Source organism: Castor canadensis, chromosome 6 (genome assembly GCF_047511655.1).
Source record: "Castor canadensis chromosome 6, mCasCan1.hap1v2, whole genome shotgun sequence".
Classification (NCBI taxonomy): Eukaryota; Metazoa; Chordata; class Mammalia; order Rodentia; family Castoridae; genus Castor; species Castor canadensis.
In genome coordinates this window covers 152,493,675-152,510,250 of record NC_133391.1, presented here as the reverse complement: position 1 = coordinate 152,510,250, position 16,576 = coordinate 152,493,675, and positions in this window count along the sequence as shown.

Below are 16,576 nucleotides of genomic sequence, written 5' to 3'. Positions count from 1 at the left end.
TACTACAGCCAAAACCATAGCAAACAAACAGCTTCTTGCAGAGGCTGACAACTCTAAGAGAAGAGTGAAGGACAAGGGTGAGAAGCCATGTTAAAAGGCCTGCAGCACTGTGGCATGCATGGAATGTGCAGACAGCAGGAAAGATGATAGTGACAGAATGAATCACTAAAGCAACACCTCAACAAGAACACAGAAAAAGAAAGCAAGAAAAAGGAAAGGCAAATATGAATATCACATAATGATGAGAGAATATGATAATTCTCACATTAACACTGATGCCATGGGAACTGATTCACTAAAAAGGAAGGTGCTACAACATGGCATAAATATGTTTGGAGAAATTAACTGCTTGAATTAGTGAACTCAACATAAGATTGGTGGTTCACTAATTTTCACCACTTTGAAATTAAGACCTTATGTTTGCTAAGCAGCCTGTGCTTTGCCCTGCCAGCCTTGGACCACTAGTATCCTACTTATATTTCCCACATAGCTAAGATTGCCACCATACCAGTTTTGTTTGTCGACATGGGGTCTTGCTAACATTTTTCTTAGGCTGCCTCCTAAGTACCATCATCCTGATCTCTGCCTCCCGGTATCTGGAATCACAGGCATGAGTCATTGCACTCAGCCATGAATTCCTACCTCTTAATAAAGGTTGGTATTTAGAATTACCCTGTGTCCATCCATCCATTTGCATGTCCCCCTGTCCTTCCATCTCCTCATTAATTGTCAGTTACTCAGTGGCTAAGTATAACAGTTAAGTATCTAGCATTGTGATGCATACTTAGGGAACTTCATTTCCTTTAACGTTCAGTGACATATTAATTCAAAATATCTGCTGATGCTTTAAAATGCTATTTATGGAAATATATATATTCGTAATGTTAAAACATTATGCTCACTTCTGTAGTCCCAGCTATAAGGAGGCATATGTAGAAGGATCCCAGTCCAAGACCCACCAAGGACAGAAAGCATGAGTCCCATTTTTAAAATAATCCCAATAACAAGGGTTGCAGGTGGGGCTCAAGTGATACAGTGGAGAAAGTGGAAGGCCCTGAGAACAAACCCTAGAAACACTACATATACAAATGAAACAAAACTGAAAAAAGAATTGCAATGATTCCAATTATCTGTTTGAAGTTGAATTATAAACTCAGTTTTTAGTAGAAATGCCCAACATGGAGACGCACTCATCTGAAGTTCAATCGGTTCCATTACTAAGTGCAGCATTGCAGTGAAGATAGTGTGTATAGGGACATTCCACACTGTCAGCCAATAATCATGGTTACCAGAAAATAAGTTTACTGAATCAGTTTCTTAATGAAAGATTTTTTAAATGTATATGAAATAATATATTGTACATATTACTGTAATTTTTGTATATGTATGCATACATTTAATTTTTACCAATTCTGGCAAAAAAAAGAAAAATTCTAAATTCTCTTTCTAATCAAATTATTACTATATTTTTTGTTGACATTCAAAATAAAAGTAAATAAAAAATCAGTATTAAATAATTTAACTTTCTGAATATAGTTATGGCAGATACATAATTGTCATTACAAATAATATATGTCATAATTATTCATTTTCTCTTTATTTATGAATCAGCCACTGAAAATCTGTTTGAGGGAAATATCAAAACAATTTAGTACACACTACAAATACATGTTTTAGGAAAAAGTATCTATATACCTTTAAAGAATTAAAAATACTAAAGAATGCAAAAACTGTTATACTTATAATAAATGTGATTGATCATATGCCTAATTCCATACCTCCCACAGAAGACTGACATACACTTATTGACCATGAAAAATATCTATTATTAGCTAATTACAGAGTTCAACAAATTAAACTTAACAATAACCTAAATAAGAAGTTATACATTTTCATGAAATCAGTATTACTTTTCTGACACCATCCATTAATTTAAGGTAACTTTTAAAATCCCTTACACAGCTAACATTTTGCTTTTATAAGGTTCCTGTGAAGTCACAGCCAAAGAGTTTGAATCACTTTACAAAACATATATAATTATAGTTTAAATTAGTGATTTTGATTATTGTTTTTATGTGTAAACATAGCTAGGCTACAGAACTCCAATATTCAGAAACACCAGTCTGGACATTACTGTGTAGATATTTTTAGATGAGATTAACATTGAAATCAGTATGCTTGAAAAAGGAGATCCCTCTCCCTCTCATTCAACAAAACCAGACTGAGGCACTTAGAGGAATAGGAAGTTCTGCCTCCAGGCTGTCTTCAAATTGGAAATTTAAATATCAGTTTTTCCTGGACTCTTCTATTGACCTGCACTATAGATAGTAGACGTGCCAAGCTCCAAAATTAACTGCATCAATAACTTAAAATACATCTCTTTCTATATGTGTATATCAGTCTATAACTATATTTCTGTTAATCCTCACCAGCATATTAACAGTGTACATTTTGGCAGATTTTTTTTTTCCTTTTCCCAGCACTCCTGGGGTTTAAACTCAGGGCCTCATGCTTGCTAACCAGGCACTCTACCACTTGAGCCACTCGGCCAGCCCTTTTCTGTGTTGGGTATTTTCAAGATAGGGTCTCATGAAATTTTTTCCCAGGCTGATCTGAAATCACAATCCTCTTAATATCTATCTCCTGAGTAGTTAGGAGTACAGGTGTGAGCCATTGACACCTGGCTGGCAGTTATTGTTTTTTTTAAATAGCTTCAGTGAGATACAAGCAACTGTGTGTCTTTGGTGTATATAATTTGGTGAGTTTGGGCATATGCAAACACTAGGCTATCACTGCAAACCAAGAAATATATATACTTAATACTTTCCAAAATTTCCTGTGTTTCTTTGTTTTTGCTTTGTTATTTTTGTAATTGGTAGTTTTAAATATGTGAAGTAATATCCTTTGTAAGGAAAATATTGGATATTTTGAGCAATGCTTATAATGTCTGAGCATTGCTATATAAATTAAGTGACATTATTATTATTTACTTGCTAGTGACAACGGGAAAAATAGCACTGAGCAGGTGTTAATCAATCTAATTTTAGGTTGAGGCTGTTTCAGTCTTGCCAGGGTGACTTTTCAACCTTTGGAATCTTTTTATTTAGGAGGTGGTACAACAGTATTGTAAAGCAAATGCCTCAATTTACTGAAGGAGCTAATCAAATTTCTGTAAATACAATGCTGTCATAGGGACTGTCTACATATGCATTGATTATATCAACAATATCTTAGATGGTTTTATTCTGTATTAAAAGCTAAAACTAGTAATCTAATTATGGTATCCTTGAGATATGTGCCTTTCTGTAATTGCCAATGTAAATGTGTTGTTGAATATATTCTAATAATTACAATTAAATATGAATTCTTTGGTGTTATGTATACTTGTATGTGTGTATATTCTTAAAACCTTTATGGCTTCATACATATTTTTATTACTATGATTTTTATTACACAAATTCTATCCCTTTGATAATGTTTTCATTTTATATAAAAATGAGATAATGTCTATCTTCTATTATAATACAACTTAAGACTAGTACTTAGTTTCTTATTCATCACCTTTGGCAAATAACCTCATGACACACCTAGTAACAAGAATGGGACACAATCAATCTGAGGCATTCATAATGGAAATTTCCAGGTGTATTTCTGTGGACTAGGAAATAATTTTGAAGAGATTATTGTAGTGATTAGTTTAATATCTTGGTTTGAGCAACTTGAAACCAAAGAGTATTCTAAAGAAAATTTATAGAAAGTGAACTAAAAAATAAGACACAGCTGAAGTACTGACTTATCATGCACATTAATAATGTAAAAATATTTTAACATTCATCTGTTGGTAACTTTTTTCTCTTTTCTGCCAATATGGATTAAATTTAGATCATATTTAGTATTTCTCTTTCCTCTATTACATATGTAAATGTCATTTATTTATCCATGACTGAAATTCAGAAACTTCACTATAGAAGCAACCAATATCACACTCATTTCAAAAATTTGCATTTAGATCAAAGCTGACAGCTAATAAAGATCCAGGTGTCTTGAGAATACTTATTTACAAAACCCAGTGTTTCCACCTGATGTGTTGCATTTATCTTTCTACTGCTACCTAACTACTTCCTCAGTGTTGATGGTGTATAATTAATACTTCATTGCTCTGAATGCTGACATGGAAAATTTTGTGTCAAATGCACATTTAGATAACTAGTCTGCTGAAAGTTTGCATGCTGACTCACTATAAGTCCTTAGTTAAAAGGAAATATTATTGACATATTTCATTTCCATATGAGAAAAATCACTTGTAAGGTTTTTTTGCTTAGTAAACACAATTATCCTTTTGCAAATTTATATTTTCAACCATAGCCAATTTTCCCTTCAAAGATCAAGAAATTCAGTAAACTGTTACACTATTAATAATAGTCATGTAATTACTAAGAAATCATGACAAAGTATTTTTAATAGTTTCATAGCAATATCTTTCATATCTGAGTTCTACACAGCTTTCAAAAAGTTTGATTTGGCATGCTGTATTTGTCATAAGAAAAATAATGTAGCATCTGAGTACTGTGTACTTTTAAATGGATGATCAAAGTGATGTTTTCACTATGGATTGACTCTGCAAGTGTTCCTGTGTACTTCCAATGTCTAGATATAGATGTTTCTTTCTTCTCCAATATAAATCTATTGATAGGTGCTCGGATTCTATCACTTTCAGTATCCCCTGGGAACTTGTCCCGTCCATTTTCCCAAATGCTTCATGTATCTTTTTCTGTAGTATTTCCATGGGCTCCCTCACAGGCACACATAATCATCAAGATTCTGTCATTTAAATGTCAAAGAAATAAGTAAAAAGCAGAAATGTTCTTTGATCCTGAATCTGTCTACATTCTCTTGTACATATCTCTTTTCTTTTATAACAAAGACTTTTGAAAGAATACCCTAGTCTTGCTATTTGTATTTCTTAACCAACCTCTCAATTATTTTCAGAATCTGTATCTTGGCATTCACTTTCTTTTTTTTTTTTTTTTTGTTCAGTTTATTCTTTTTTTAAATTTTTTTTCATTTTTCTTTTATTATTCATATGTGCATACAAGGCTTGGTTCATTTCTCCCCCCTGCCCACACCCCTCCCTTACCATCCACTCCTCCCCCTCCCTCTCCCCCCCTCAATACCCAGCAGAAACTATTTTGCCCTTATTTCTAATTTTGTTGTAGAGAGAGTATAAGCAATAATAGGAAGGAACAAGGGTTTTTGCTGGTTGAGATAAGGATAGCTATACAGGGCATTGACTCACATTGATTTCCTATGCGTGGGTGTTACCTTCTAGGTTAATTCTTTTTGATCTAACCTTTTCTCTAGTACCTGTTCCCCTTTTCCTTAAGAGTTTGGGGTCTGATATTAAGATCCTTGATCCATTTTGAGTTAATCTTGGTATAGGGTGATATACATGGATCTAGTTTCAGTTTTTTGCAGACTGCTAACCAGTTTTCCCAGCAGTTTTTGTTGAAGAGGCTGCTATTTCTCCATCGTATATTTTTAGCTCCTTTGTCAAAGATAAGTTGCTTATAGTTGTGTGGCTTCATATCTGGATCCTCTATTCTGTTCCACTGGCCTTCATGTCTGTTTTTGTGCCAGTACCATGCTGTTTTTATTGTTATTGCTTTGTAATATAGTTTGAAGTCAGGTATTGTGATACCCCCTTCATTATTCTTTTGACTGAGTATTGTCTTGGCTATTCGTGGCCTCTTGTATTTCCATATAAATTTAACAGTAGATTTTTCAATCTCTTTAATGAATGTCATTGGAATTTTGATGGGAATTGCATTAAACATGTAGATTACTTTAGGGAGTATCGACATTTTTACTATGTTGATTCTACCAATCCATGAGCATGGGAGATCTCTCCACTTTCTACAGTCTTCCTCAATCTCTTTCTTCAGAAGTGTATAGTTTTCCTTGTAGAGGTCTTTCACATCTTTTGATAGGTTTACACCTAGGTATTTGATTTTTTTTGAGGCTATTGTAAATGGAATTGTTTTCATACATTCTTTTTCAGTTTGCTCAACGTTAGTGTATAGAAATGCTAATGATTTTTCTATGTTGATTTTATATCCTGCTACCTTGCTATAGGTATTGATGATGTCTATAATCTTCTGAGTAGAGTTTTTTGGGTCTTTAAGGTATAGGATCATGTCGTCTGCAAATAGGGATATTTTGACAGTTTCCTTACCTATTTGTATTCCTTTTATTCCTTCTTCTTGCCTAATTGCTCTGGCTAGGAATTCCAGTACTATGTTGAATAGGAGTGGAGATAGTGGGCATCCTTGTCTGGTTCCTGATTTTAGAGGGAATGGTTTCAGTTTTTCTCTGTTAAGTATGATGCTGTCTGTAGGTTTGTCATATATAGCTTTTATAATGTTGAGGAACTTTCCTTCTATTCCTAGTTTTCTTAGAGCTTTTATCATGAAATGATGTTGGATCTTATCAAAGGCTTTTTCTGCATCTATTGAGATGATCAAGTGGTTTTTGTCTTTGCTTCTGTTAATGTGGTTTATTACGTTTATTGATTTTCGTATGTTGAACCACCCCTGCATCCCTGGGATGAAGCCTACTTGGTTGTGGTGAATAATCTTTTTGATGTGTTGCTGAATTCGGTTTGCCATTATTTTGTTGAGGATTTTTGCATCAATGTTCATTAAGGAGATTGGCCTATAGTTCTCATTTTGGAGGTGTCTTTGCCTGTTTTTGGGATAAGTGTAATACTGGCTTCATAAAATGTGTTTGGCAGTTTTCCTTCTCTTTCTTTTTTGTGGAACAGTTTAAGGAGGGTTTGTATTAGTTCTTCTTTAAAGGTCTGATAGATTTCAGCAGAGAATCCATCAGGTCCTGGACTTTTCTTTTTGGGGAGACTCTTGATTGCTGCTTCAATTTCATTTTGTGTTATAGGTCTATTCAGGTGATTAATTTCCTCTTGGTTCAGTTTTGGAGGATCATATGTATCTAGAAATCTGTCCATTTCTTTTAGATTTTCAAATTTATTTGAATATAGGTTCTCAAAGTAGTCTCTGATGATTTCCTGGACTTCCATGGTGTTTGTTGTTATCTCCCCTTTTGCATTCCTAATTCTACCAATTTGGGTTTTTTCTCTCCTCATTTTAGTCAGGTTTGCCAGGGGTCTATCAATCTTGTTTATTTTTTCAAAGTACCAACTTTTTGTTTCATTAATTCTTTGTATGGTTTTTTTGGTTTCTATTTCGTTGATTTCAGCTCTTATTTTTATTATTTCTCTCCTTCTATTTGTTTTGGGATTTGCTTGTTCTTGTTTTTCTAAGAGTTTGAGATGTATCATTAGGTCATTGATTTGGGATCTTTCAATCTTTTTAATATATGCACTCATGGCTATAAACTTTCCTCTCAAGACTGCCTTAGCTGTGTCCCATAGGTTCCGGAAGGTTGTGTTTTCATTTTCATTGACTTCCAGGAACTTTTTAATTTCCTCTTTTATTGCATCGATGATCCATTCTTCATTAAGTAATGAGTTATTTAGTTTCCAGCTGTTTGCATGTTTTTTGTCTTTACTTTTGTTGTTGAGTTCTACTTTTACTGCATTGTGGTCAGATAGTATGCACGGTATTATTTCTATTTTCTTATATTTGCTGAGGCTTGCTTTGTGCCCTAGGATATGATCTATTTTGGAGAAGGTTCCATGGGCTGCTGAGAAGAATGTATATTGTGTAGAGGTTGGATGAAATGTTCTGTAGACATCTACTAGGTCCACTTGATCTATTGCATATTTTAGATCTTGGATTTCTTTATTGAGTTTTTGTTTGGATGACCTATCTATTGATGATAATGGAGTGTTAAAGTCTCCCACAACCACTGTGTTGGCGTTTATATATGCTTCTAGGTCTTTCAGGGTATGTTTGATGAAATTGGGTGTGTTGACATTGGGTGCGTACAGATTGATGATTATTATTTCCTTTTGGTCTATTTCCCCGTTTTTTAGTATGGAATGTCCTTCTTTATCTCGTTTGATCAATGTAGGTTTGAAGTCTACTTTGTCAGAGATAAGTATTGCTACTCCTGCTTGTTTTCGGGGGCCATTGGCTTGGTAAATCTTCTTCCAGCCTTTCATCCTAAGCATATGCTTATTTCTGTCGGTGAGATGGGTCTCCTGTAAGCAACAAATTGTTGGATCTTCTTTTTTAATCCATTTTGTCAAATGGTGTCTTTTGATGGGTGAGTTAAGTCCATTAACATTAAGTGTTAGTACTGATCGGTATGTGGTGATTCCTGCCATTTAGTTGTCTTAGTTGTTTGAAGGTTTGATTGTGTGTACCTAACTTGATGTTACTCTCTACTGTCTTGCTTTTTCTTATCCTGTGGTTTGGTGCTGCCTGCCTTTTCATGGTTAAGTTGGGTGTCACTTTCTGTGTGCAGGATCCCTTGCAGAATCTTTTGTAATGGTGGCTTTGTGGTCACATATTGTTTTAGTTTCTGCTTATCATGGAAGACTTTTATTGCTCCATCTATTTTGAATGATAGCTTTGCTGGGTAGAGTATCCTGGGGTTGAAGTTATTTTCATTCAGTGCCCGGAAGATCTCACCCCATGCTCTTCTTGCTTTTAATGTTTCTGTTGAGAAGTCTGCTGTGATTTTGATGGGTTTACCTTTGTATGTTACTTGTTTTTTCTCTCTTACAGCCTTCAATATTCTTTCCTTAGTTTCTGAACTTGTTGTTATAATGATGATATGTCGTGGAGTAGTTCTATTTTGATCTGGTCTGTTTGGTGTCCTGGAGGCCTCTTGCATTTGTATGGGAATATCTTTCTCTAGATTTGGGAAATTTTCTGTTATTATTTTGTTGAATGTATTATGCATTCCCTTTGCTTGCACCTCTTCTCCTTCTTTGATGCCCATGATTCTCAAGTTTGGTCTTTTGATGGAGTCAGTGAGCTTTTGCATTTTCTTTTCACAGGTCTTGAGTTGTTTCCTTTAATTACCATTTCATCTTCAAATTCTGAGATTCTGTCTTCTGTTTGTTCTATTCTGCTGGATTGGCCTTCCATTTTGTTTTGCAGTTCTGTTTCGTTCTATTTTCTGAGGTTTTCCATATCCTGGCAGTCTTCTTCTTTAATGTTGTCTATTTTTGTCCTGAGTTCATTTATCCATTTATTCATTGTGTTCTCTCTTTCACTTTGGTGTTTATACAGTGTTTCTATGGTTTCCTTTATTTCTTTTGCTTTTTCAAATTCTCTATTTTTATTGTCTTGGAATTTCTTGAGTGTCTCCTGTACATTTTGGTTGACCTTATCCAGTATCATCTCTATAAAATTCTCATTGAGTACTTGTAGTATGTCTTCTTTTAAATTATTCTTGTGGGCTTCATTGGGTCCTTTGGCATAGTTTATCTTCATTTTGTTGGAGTCTGGATCTGAATTTCTGTTCTCTTCATTCCCCTCTGGTTCCTGTACTAATTTTTTGCTGTGGGTAAACTGGCTTCCCTGTTTTTTCTGTCTTCCCGTCATTGTCCTTTGTGTTGTTACTGTCCTTGTACTGTGTGCAATTAAGTATTTTCTAGCTTGTAATAATAACAATGGTAGTATTTAGAATGGAAGAGTGAGCTGAGATGGAAAGCAAGAAGTTAAAGAAAAGGGGAAAACAAATATACAGACAAGAGGGAGAAAGCAGAACAAGGTATCAGACAAGAGAGTTTCAAAGGTATAAACAGGGAGTGTTAGTGTACTAATCAACAGTAAGCTGAACAGACATTAGAGAGACAGAGAGAGGATTGAAAATCAAAGATAAAAAAATAAAAAATAAGTAAATGAAAGTAATATCTATATATAAAAATGAATTAAAATAAAGTGGAAAATAGAAAATTAAAAAAAAAACCAAAAAACTTCCAAGTTTATATGCAATGCAGTTTCAGTCTTAATAATTTGGGTGTCCGTCTCAATCTCCATCCTGGAGTTGGTGCCTCAGATGTTGTTCTGTAGTTGTCTCATCAAAGGGGATGCATAAAGTAGAACAAAACACACACACACACACACACACACACACACACACACACACACAAAAGAAGCCCCACCAAGTGTCCCCAGTTCAAATGCAATACAGTTTCAGTAAGTTTTTTGGCTTGCAGGTGTAATTCGGTTGTTCTCTCATCAAAGGTAGGGAGAAAAAGAAAAAAAGCATTTGGAGACAGTTCTGAGAGTGGTATCTGCAACTGTGGCTTGCCTGCCTGCTGCTCTCAGCCTGTAGCTGGCGGCGTTATTTATGCAGATCTCTGGGGTGAGCTAGCACTCACCTGGTCCCACAGGCTTTGTTTGCTCAGAGTTCTCCTGTGAGGGAGCCTCTGCTACAGGCTTTCCCCTTTCCAAGCACTGGGAAAGATGACACTGTCCCCGCATTGTCAGGCCTGCATGTTTATTTACAGTTCATGTGGGAGGTGGGTCTTCCCCCCTCTCCTCTGAAGTTTTCCTCCCACTGCCACTTTCGGAAGCTTTCCTGCTCCTGCTTACTGGGTGGTGCTGCTGCTCCTGCCAGCCGCCATGTTTGTTTACAGTTCACATGGGAAGTGGGTCTTCCCTCCTCTCACAAGCTTTCCCACTCCTGGTTGCTGGGTGCACACCCCACTCCCACCAGAGCCTCTCCGGCTGCCTGGCTTGTTTATTTCCAGCCCTGAGAAGGGTTCCCTTCCCCCAATCTTCAGTGCTCAGGGCACCCCACCCTCTTTCCAGCATGTCTTAACTGTTCTTATTGCTTATTACTCAGTTTCTGTTTTTTTTCCTGGGTGGAGGTCAGTCTGTCCAGGGGGCTATGCTGCTCTGGCCCAGGCTTGTCTGTGGGGGTACCACGGTACCGCGAAGCTCACCTGGTCCATGTCTTCCCAAGCCGTATGGGCACCAGCCACTGGCAGCCCCGGGGGCCCTCCTCGTTTCTCCGTTTAACGTGAAGCGGAGATTCTCTGCACTGGCTGGAGATGTGGAGGGGTCAAAGTTATGCCTTTTCTCGGTGATTATGCCTGCAAAGTGTGTCTCCAGCATCTCTCCAAGATTTCACTATAGGAGGCTCGCTTTCTGCTTCCTACCTCTAGCCGCCATCTTGGCATTCACTTTTGCTACTGATTTTTTAAGGTTCTTGTGGTCTCCTCATCGCTAATAAAAATGGATTTTTAAAAATCTTGTTTAATTTGGTTATTGATATATTACTACTCTTTTATCTTAGTTCATGTTCCCAGACTGTGTTTCCATCCATCTTTGGCACAATTCATGGTACTTTAGATGAATTCTGGCTAACTGGATGTGTGTATATGTAATATATTCTTCATTTTTTTCTTTATTGTTTTGCTGGGTGGGGGTACATTGTGGCATTTACAAAAGTTCTTACAATGTATCAAATACACTATACTTGAATTCACCCTCTCTACCACCCTGGTTTATCTCCCCTCTCCCTGATTTCTGGAACAGTTTCAACAGATATCATTGTTTGCACTGACTCCAATCTTTCTCTGCTTGTTCATCGATTATTTAGTCACCCAAGTTTTAGAAAAAAGTTTACAAATATCAACAGAAAATTGTGGACTTGAAAAAAGATGTTCTAGTTTCAGAATACTTAGTGATAATGATGGAAATAAGTTCTTGCAGTTTGTCTAGAACTTCCCAGATTTAAAATTGAAAGTTGTCTATTGTGGGAAATGCTTCAGAACAGGGAAAATAAAAAAGATAGTTCACCCTAGATAAAATGTTACTCAATGAAATTTTAAGTGCACTATTCTTTAACAAATAATAATCCTTCCATCGTGTTAAGATAGACAGACTGTGGAAATGTTACCTATAATTATCTTATTTGGATAAACCTTTATTTGCCTAAAAGAGGATTAGCTGCCCTCATTTTGCTTCAGAAATGTCTTTTTTATATTTACATTCACTGCAGTCACTTATCTTCTCAAACACTCCTGAACCTGACAGCTTTCCAAAACTCCTACTCCTTGTTCATTCACAGATGTGATCAAAATGGATGTGTGTTGACTCAGTCTTCTAAGACAGCTAAACATTTCCTTTTCTCCATTTTCTTTTCCAAACATATTTAGATTTCCTCCCATAGAACACTAGTATTCATATTTATGTGTATGGCATACTTATTATTTGTTTTTGTCTACTTTTTAAAGTTTTTGTTTTCATTTTTATTACCATGAAATAGTTGTACAGAGGGGAATCATTGTGACATTTACATATATCAATTCTCCCTTTCTCCCTTCTTAGAACCATTTCAACAGGTTACATTGTACTATTTTCATATAAATATACAAAGTACATCCACCATTTTCACCCTTCTTCACCTCTGCATTTACCCTCTCTACTCCTAATGTACCCATCTCTGGGCTTGACCTCTTTTCCCTTCCTATATTTAAATTTTTAAACTATATTATTGATTGTTCAAGGGAGGTTTTCCTTGGTATTTCATACATGCACATTGTACCTACTCTGATTAACCCCCTCCATTACAAATTCTTTCTCTGTCACACAGCTACCATATTAACACTTTTCAGTACATTTCATTATACTATTTTCATACACAGATGCATTGTATTTCAGTCTCTATTATTCCATTTTCCTCCTGATTCCATTTATTCCCCTCAAGCAGATCAGTTATTATAATCATGTTCTAGAAGTTAATAAAAATGTCCTGAAGAATGTGTCTCTTGGTACTAGGAACTGGAGATTTTCATGAGATGTTAACTTTGATCATGACTCTAAAAATATTCTAGGCTAAATGGCTGATTTCTACTAGGGTCACTAATCATGGGCTGTAGGCATCTGGCATGTTAACTGGGAGCTGAAAGGGCAATGGTGACCTTGTTCTAATGACTGAAAGTGAACTTGTATTTTTGGGTATGGTACCTTGGCACTTGTCCCTGTAACCTCTCCAGAAGATCAGCTTGCATTTCTTATAAAGAAGTGAAAACATTCCAAGAGGTCAAGAACTAATGTACATGAGTTTATCATGTCATTTACTGTAGAATTTGACATACTATTGACCAAAGCACAAGGTATAAGAAAGCCTAGTATTCAGTGTAGGAAGGGAATAAAGAGAAGCAGAAATGCCAGGTGCTGTGATTTATTGGGGATCATTAATGTAGCAATCACCACACTCAGTATATTTTACTCATGATGGTCATCACTTGAGAAGATTTATTAGGATGTATTTCACTACAGAAATGCAGTGATAATGTAATGAGTCTGGGTGTACCTTTGTTTTCCTTCTCTTTTCAATGTGTTACACCATGTGCTTAGTGCCTATAATTTTCCCTCAGAATAAGGCAGAACCTTCTTTATTCTATTCTTCCCCCATAGATAGGTGAGTGGTTTGAGATTTGAAAGGAGTAGATTTAAAATTCAGACCTTAGATCTCCCAACCTAAAATGAATTTTTCAATCTTTTTTCCCAGAAAGGATAGTAATTGCTGTTAGGTTCTTCTCAATCTCTGTTGTTTTGTTTTAGATAAACTGAGAATTAATTTTGTATTCACATACTTTCCTTTATTTTTCAATGAGAGTTAAAATGATTTTTTTCATTTTTATCTTTTTTATGAGCATTCAATAGTTACATGTGGGGGTTTGTTATGTTTTTTCCTCATATGCGTATCATGTACCCTGGTTAGGTTCTTTTCCAACATTATTCTGCCTCATTCCCCTTCCCTCTTCTTAAAATGACATTGACAGGGTTTAATGTTTCATCTTCAATCATGTATACAAAATACATCAGCCACATTCACCCTCCTTAACCCTCTTCCTTCCCCCTTTCCCTCCCACTAGTACAACCTGAAAACATAATGTGCCTTACATTCCTGTTTGTCATTGTTTAATTGTATGTGCATTGTTCAGAGGGATTTCCCTTGGTATTTTGCCTATGAATATATTATTTTTAATGAGTCTAAACTCCTCTTCCTTATCCTTTTCTCCTTACCACATATTGTTTAACAGCTTTGAGTGTGTTTTGTTGTGCCTTATTCCTGCACAGATGTGATCCATTTCAATATTATTCACTCACTATCAAAATGATAAAAACTATATTCTTTGAGTAATAAAATAAAATAAAACTTTCAAAATGCTCTCTCCTTCATCTGAGGAGTCTCAAAGTGCTTTATCCTAAAATAAGACAAATCTGTAAATTATGTGTCAAAATTCATCATATTACTAACATTCACATACATATCAAATGACTCTAAAGTCTATGCCAAAATGTAATTGCAGCTTTAAATAAGACATAAAATGGTACTTAGTATTTTGACAAGTATTAAGAAAGTTATAGTATAAGTCAATGGAAAATTCTCTATTTTTAATCCAATTGAAATGTTCAATATAATGGAAGTGTCACAAAGTATTATGATAATATGTAGATAGATTATTATTTATGCTAGAAATGCAAATACATGGAAAAATTTCATTTACAAAAAGATCTGAATGTAAAGTTGTGAATGTGTTTGATGTACTTCATAAAAAGAATGAATATAGAATTTTTAAACCTGTTGAAATCACCATAAGAAGATGGCTAATGTAGAAAAACAGAGGAGATGAGCAATTCAGGCTATAATACATATATACCTGGAAATGTCACAATTGTATAGGCATCTTAAACAAATAAAATGTCAATTTTTTTAAAAAAAGCCTAGGACAGGAAGGCAAAACTGGTCTTGCCTGGGGAGTAGATACCAGTGGGAAAAGGGAGGATATAAATAAAGAGTATAGAAGAGTGAATATGGTGGAAATTTTATGTACATTTTTATGTAAATGGAAAAATAAGCCCTGCTGAAATCATTCCACGAATGGTGAAGGATAAAGGAGAATTATAGAAGGGGTGAATTTAGCTATGATAAATTGTTAAGAACATTTGTAAACAACAAAATGTACTCTCAGTACAATAATAAAAATAAATTTAAAAATATAAAATCAGCTGTTGTATTTTTTAAATCACAATATTTAAATTTTCTTTATTTTCTAAGTTTACAAATAGATTAAATTACTATGACAAATTATTTGTACAAAAATGTCAAGAAAAAGAAAATGGGAAACTGTGCACAGAATTTTTGCAGAGTTCAACATGCCACACAATGCTTACTGTTTTCAATGCCTTGCTTTACTCTCATGTTTTTTATTCCTTTTACAGTATATTTTATACTCTTTAGGAATATACAAATATATCATCTTTTATATCTATACATCATAGTTTGAAAAATATATATATGCATTCTTGTGTATGTGTAAATATTTTTATTTCACAATATGGTATCACATACTTTGACTTTAATTTCATTCTGCATACATTTTATGGTGGAATTCTTTGCAGCACTTTTTGAGACTTTTAACATGTATTAACATGTTAAAGGCCCAATCAACTTCAATTTAAAGACATTTTGCAATGTGAAGAGCATTTTGCTGTTATTCTCTATTGATATTGCGATTATAATTTGCATTAAGTGACATTTTGAATACAATATACAAATGTTTATGCCCTTAATATTTCACCATGCACTTGACATGATTGATTTTTGTTAAATGTCTCTCTAGTCATATAATTTTGGAGTTCTCTGAACTAATATAGGGGGAACTTACCAATTTATATATTAATGCTCACTTTGTCTTTTGAACTTTCTTGGGTGAATACGTATTTAATAAATTTCAGCCTACTTTGAGAAATTGGGCCAAGTTTAAGGAAAAAAGTTTGTGCTAAAACATGAATTCCTGTTCACAAAGTTTGATAGCTCTTGCCTAAAATAACAATGCTAATGCACATTACTTTATGTCACCAATAACATTTTGTCTTCAGTTATTTTGGCTCATTCCTTCAATATTTACTACACATACTGCTATGGTCCATATGTTTATGCTCTTCACAAATTCATATCTTGCCATTCTCACTCCCAATGTGTTGGTGTTAGGAAGTAGGGCATTAGAGCAGGATTAGGTCATGGGCGTGAGGTAAAGGAATAAGAGATTTTATAAAAGAAGCCAGAGGCAAACACTTCATACCCTCCATCATGTAAAGACACAGGCAGAAGGAACCATCTGTGAACCAAAAAAGATATCTCACCAGACAATGGATTTGCTTCCACCTGATTTTAGACTTTCCAACTTTCCAAAATATAAGAAATAAATTCTTATTCATTAGTAACCAGTCAATTTTTTTGATAACTGCCCAAATGACTAAGATAGACACTCAGGAGTGCCACAAACCCCTGACTGTTTTGCCATAAAAATATTGCACAATCTTACCAATATTTGGAACATAAAAAATTGATCTAAGAGAAATGGTAAGTAGATGGTATTGTCATCTGAGGCTATGATGTTTGGGGGAGGGACTTAGAGTAAATGATTATGTAAAAAGGTGGAAGTTACACTTAGAGAGAAAGAGTATGTTATCCTATTCTATTGTACAGCAGGGTGACTATGGTCAATAATATCAAACATTTTGCAGTCACAAGAAGACAGACTTTTGAATATTCTCATGAGAAAGAAAGAATAAATATATGAAGTAAGCCATGTGTGGTGGTATAGACCTCTAATCCCAGA